Raw genomic sequence first — 6,000 nt, 5'->3', positions numbered from 1 at the left:
ATTATCAAAAACAATTTAGAATTTCTCTGTTATACAAAATCCTGACTCAGTACAGGAGCGAGGCTGTATGCATCTATTAGTGATGGTTTTATAGTCTTCAACTGGAATTCACTGGCTGTGTGTCTATTTTGAATTCTGCTATGCTCTGCTAAATTTTGATTATGCAAATGGCCCTCATGCTGCAAATAAATTGCTATAATTGCACTGAAAAGCACCTCAATCCTGTCAGATGCAAGAGCCTAAAAAATGCCGCTGAATTATTCACCGATATTAATTACAAATGACATAGAGATGATATAATCTATTCCTTTGTTAAGAAAAAAAAAAAAAAAAAAAGGATTTTTCTCATAAATAAAGAAAAATTTGCTAGAAATGTCCTCTAGTAGAAACTAAATTATGTGGGTGACACAAATACTATTTTACAGTCCCCAGAACCTTCATTTCCCAAAGCCCCAATTATCTGAGCTAATTTTAGATGAGACCGAATTAAAATATGTATCTAAACTTTGTCTTCCATCAAGTCTGTGATAAATTGGCTTTATGCTGTTTGTAAGTGGTCGCAGTTGCTTCTAAATGCACGTGCCCTCCAATTAAATAATTTAAATACCGCACCTGTCACAGGCGGTGGCTATGTCATGCAGCGAGCCGCGCTTACATTAGAATCCTGACTTTATGCAAATTTGATGAGCACCACCTCATGCATATATGCGGCGGTCCCTGGAGCTGCCTGCTTAATATCCTTATTAGAAGGAGGAAGGATTAAAAATTGATGGCAGAGGTTTGGTAGGCAGATTGTACCCTTCGAATTGCCCGCAAAGTGGTGGTGCAGGGTCTGAAGCCACTTCTGTGCAACAGTGCTTCCTTCTTTCAAGGTGCCACCATCTTAAAGAGCTTAGCAGTGGCGAGCACGCGGAAAAGGGTAGGGACCTAAAATGTCCGCTGGCACAGGCTTGCGCATCCTCCTTGCTAACGTGCTCACATCAATTACAAAATTATCCGGCATCACTGAAGCCGTGCATGCTGAGCGACTCATTTGCATGCATCGACTCACCCTTCCCCCGTTACTATCAGTTTTATATGCAATTGGCTCATGGCAAGCAGCGGCGTGTCTTATCCATGCACAACACGCGCCCTTTGCACAAATGCAGGGTGGAACCCAATGCACGTTATCACAGACTGTATTCACCTATAGCACCTCGTGATCGCTGGAAATTCTGAAATGAATATATATTTGCTGCGTGGCCTGTGGCTAGAACCTTGGTAAACCATTATATTGCTATTTAAATCTGCAAGGCTCTAATCTAACCTTGGATAAAATTGAAGGAATGGCCATATCTCTGATAGATGCTTATTGCTGTCAGATAATGCTCAGCTTATTTAAACGTTGATTGTAAGAGAGTCTTAATGGGGAAGGTTTTTCAGTATCACTCGAGTCCAAGTGTCATCGCAGTTCTTCCACTGCGAAAATTCTGTTTGCTGTTCCGGCAGGCCCAATCCACTCCAGTGTGTTAATTATTTCAAAGGTGGCTGCTTAAAACAGGGCAGCGTCGTAGCTCCATTTGCATTTCGCTTTCATCTTTGTAAGCCCTCATGGCACCGTCGAGGCAAGTGTGCGGGAAATGAGTCCTAATGCTTGGATTCGTGCGCCCACACCCAACTCATACACAGGCGTGAACTCACACACACACACACACACACACACACACACACACACACACACACACACACACACATACACACACACACACACACACACACACACACACACACACACAGAGGCTCATATTGAATTGCAGGCATATATGCAGGCGAACAACAAAAGAGCTGCGCATGCACTGAGAGCATTTCCATGCCGAGTAAGGTGACAAAAAAGGTAGCCACGCATCTTCTATGCACGATGATGTAAAGACCAGGGTCGGACCCTGTTGTAGCTTGGTCGGGTAATTGCTAGGGGTGAATAGAACCATGGAAGTGCAGACAAAGTATTGGGTTCATTTTCTACTTCTCTTTCTAGAATGTATGCCATGTGGTTTTACTAGCAGCACTCACACCTGCAATCACATGGTAATGGACTTCTTTGGAGGTCTGCGAATTTGGCATTGAAAGAATTGTTAGAGAAGAACAAGGTCTTACACGGGAAAGTGGCAGCGAGGCATAGCTGCATTGACTCGGCAGCTCAGATACAGTATAATTTGCTTTTAAACAAACCTGGACTTTTGATCAGTGAACAGTAATGATGTTCTTTATTGCAATGGCTATCATGCAATCATTTCTTGTGTATACATCACCCAAGAAAATCCTTGGTGTATGTGACACCTTTGTATGCCCCATTATTTTCTGATCTCCAGTTTTGAGTGTGCATGCATGTACATATTCTTCCACCTACATCTTGTAGTCTCACCTCCAGGAAGTCTGAATCGTGTTGATTAGTGTGAAAATGTGCTCCTGGGGTGATCTGCGAAACTCCCTCCCCCTTTACTCACACACACACACACACACACACACACACACACACACACACACACACACACACACACACACACACACACACACACACACACACACACTCACACATGCGCGTTCGTGCGCACACCTGATGTGTGGAACCCCCTACACTACTGTGATGAGATGAGTGTAATTAAATTCCTGCATGTGTTAGGCCAGGCCTGTCAGCAGCTAATAAACGAAGATCAGGAGTCTCCTGAACGCTGAAATAAGACAGCAGGGCAGGCAGGGCAGGCAAAGGGGAGGCAGACAGACACTCAGACTGCAACGCGACATTATTTTCACACCAGCTGGACAGCATGTACATTGGATAGATTTGGTGGTAATATTTTTATAAAGTCGTTACTTATACGATTGTTAAATCAATGATCTATACAGCTTTTCTTTTATTGTCACACCACTAACCATTTCCATCTTGCATGGATTTGTGGCTGCTCAACCCTGCAGTTGGTTGTCTCTATAAAACAGTCACACTGCGTATTGTTTTGCTTGAATTTGGCCATGACGCATGCACTGCATGGTTTTTCCTGGGCTTTGTTTGCTGGCAAGAACCATCATTTTTCACCCAGCAGACAAGATGCAGGCTGTCAGTGGGAGAATCATACCTGGTTCCATGCTAGACCAGTCGCCCCTCGTATAGCCCAGTGGCTGCTGATTGTCAGTGTGGGGTGCTGGCAGAGAAATGCAATAACTCTAGACACCCAGGCTGTGGAACTGTAGAGGGGGATGGGTGAACTCGCAGCCGTGTGTAAAAAAAAAAAAAGAAAAGAAAAAAAACAAGCCTGCTTTCGGACGAAAAACACATCCTGCAGGCTAGACAAACACATGGACCTGCTTTGCTACTTCTTACCACTTTTTCCTTATGCTTTTTCTTATCAGTCTGAATGTAACTGTCAGGGCTTTCATGGCTATGGTTTGGCTTCATCTAATTATAAGCACAGACAGGAAATATGTCATGAGAAAGGAAGTACATCATAGTAATTTGAGGACTGTTTCTAGAAATATAGTAGCGAACTGGCTGTGTTTGACATTAATGAGGAAGAAAAGAGCAATTTATTTAATGGTAAACAATTATCCATTTGCTTTTGCAAAAAGATAGAGACTTGAAACCTGAACTAAACAACTCATCCTATTTGTTGTGTTATTTGGTGAAGTAAAATTTTGCACTGTTGTTTTTTGTACAAATGAACCATTTTTAATAAAGTGAATGTTATTTTTTTCACATCAACTTGATTATGTGGACTTTAATTTTACATTACATGCTATTTTAATACATCTTAAAGAAAATAAATAAAATAATGTAACAAATTAATATTTTGTATTTCATGACCCAAAGGCTGGATTGTCTGTAGTGTTATTAAGCAGTAATTAACATGTATTAAGACTTATTAAACCTTAAATTGGGATATGTTGCTTTAAACAAATATCCAAATATATATATATATATATATATATATATATATATATATATATATATATATATATATATATATATATATATTTTTTTTTTTTAGTTTCTTTGTGTTAGTACAAAGAGGTTTGTCTCAGGATTTTATGCTACTCTTTATTGACCAGAGCACCAGCACATAGCTTAGCACAGTAGCTTAATAAGACGTGACAGCTGTCATTCCTCCTTTGACATCTGTTAGGTGAAAGGCACCATCACTTGGACAAGGCCTGCACTGTTTTTGAGCTGGTTACAGAATAAAATGCTGCTGTAAGGGTTGCCTGGCAAGCAGAATATTTTAAACACTCTATGGTCAATATAAAGTAAGCTAGCACTGCATTGATGTAAACAGAGCTGCAAAATATGGCCCAAAATAGCACATTATATTCGAACTGCTAAACAATAACATTTTGATTTAGTTTGATTTTTGATTTTTCTCCACTATAATCTATACACAAATCCTATTGAACTTTGGTGAGATAAATCAGTTTTGTTTAAGTTTGTACATACAGAAAGGAACACATTTAAAGACCCAACCATAACCTTAATCTTTGTATTTCGTATCAGATAAATGCATATAATGTATCTTGTATTTACAAATTATTACAAACGTGCATTTTAGATCTTATTAAATTGAATCAAACTGTTTGCAATGCTTGACAAAATCTTTTCAGGCCAATTCCATATTAACTGCAAATATATAAATAAACAAATTGTAAATATTTTGAGTAGAGGTCTCATTAATATAATAAATGTACCTATGTTATAGTTATTGCAAAGGCTAATAATTGTGATAGAGACTAAAAAGACATCAGTGTTCACAAGATGGTGGTAGCAGGCATAAATAATTTTATGACAAAAGTGGATAGCTAGTCAATAAATTAGATGGGTTTTTCTCAGAAGATCAAGGATCATGAATTGACAGGTCATTGAGGTCAAACGTAAATGCCAACTGAGTCATATGCATGTCGAATTGTGTTCAGTCTCAACTAAAGTAAAAAGTTTTCAGATGTCTTCTCTCTTGCATTTATATTTATTTAAACTATAAATATTGGCACCTCTATATTGTGCAGACCTACACTGTAGTTATCTCTACAATCCTCATAGATTAACTTAAATAATCTTGTTTCTTTAAAAAAGTAGTTATTATTGTTGCACCTTTTATTTTCTCATAAGTTGATATGTTGAATGCTAAATCTTGCATTGAGCTACCTTTGGTTTATATTGCTGTTTCGTTACATTGTAATTCCATTAACCTATTATAAGTTTTTTTCTGGGTTAGGAATTTACATGGTCAGCTAAAACGACAGATCTTATATGATATGTTTTGGATTAACTTTATCTAGAGTAGCCTAGAGAGCACTGAGTCTATATATCTGTGTTCAGTTTTGGTTGTTGGTTTCACAGCAGCAGTGCGCTCACAAAAAAAGACATTAATATTGCTAGTCACAAGACTTTTTATAAATGAAATGATTATTTGAGTTGCAAAGCAAACAAAAGTTTGAACTTGAACACGTATATATGGTGAACTATGAAATGTTTTATCTTTCTCCTTTCGCCCCTTCATCATTTGTGAGAACATTCTCCAAAAGCAGGACTGGTAGCCTGTAGCTTTAACATGCTGAATATTTATGAATCTGAATTTCTGTTATTTTGCAGAAAAATGCTGGATAATATGACCATAACTGACCACTGGAAGAGAGTGAGGCTGAAATGAAGATGTCTGCTTTATCCTGCAATAAAATCCAGCATAAGGTGAGCTCAAAAAAAAAAATGAAATGAGAAAACAGACTAACAACTTCGTCTGTGGTGAGTAGTCCTTGGCAGGTGGACTCATAACATTTGTTTGTCCCTGCTTTTATGGAGGTTCCCCCTGTCTCCCTTTTTGCAAATGTGTTTGCGTGTCTGTGCATATGCACTAGGTGCCTGCAGCTAAAAATGAAAACAGTACAGTCCATTTTATCATTGCTCTGTGGTCAGAGGTATTAGCATATTGCTCCAGAACATCCGGTTAACACAGTAAATATTATGCACAGCCAGTCTGGAGC

General features: G+C 38.6%; 1 long non-coding RNA gene across 2 annotated transcripts in view; it reads left to right on the top strand.

The window, feature by feature from the left end:
- Nucleotides 1-6,000, top strand: part of LOC310718343 — a 38,172-nt gene that overhangs the window by 9,993 nt on the left and 22,179 nt on the right. For both annotated transcript variants that reach the window (XR_014531115.1, XR_014531116.1), the window contains one exon: nt 5,612-5,707. This is a non-coding gene — a long non-coding RNA (uncharacterized lncRNA). The remainder of the gene's footprint in view (nt 1-5,611; nt 5,708-6,000) is intronic.

The sequence above is a fragment of the Silurus aristotelis genome (assembly GCF_946808225.1).
Source record: "Silurus aristotelis genome assembly, chromosome: 23".
Classification (NCBI taxonomy): domain Eukaryota; kingdom Metazoa; phylum Chordata; class Actinopteri; order Siluriformes; family Siluridae; genus Silurus; species Silurus aristotelis.
Note: the sequence above shows the minus strand (reverse complement) of the source record. Positions and strands in the feature narration are given on the sequence as shown.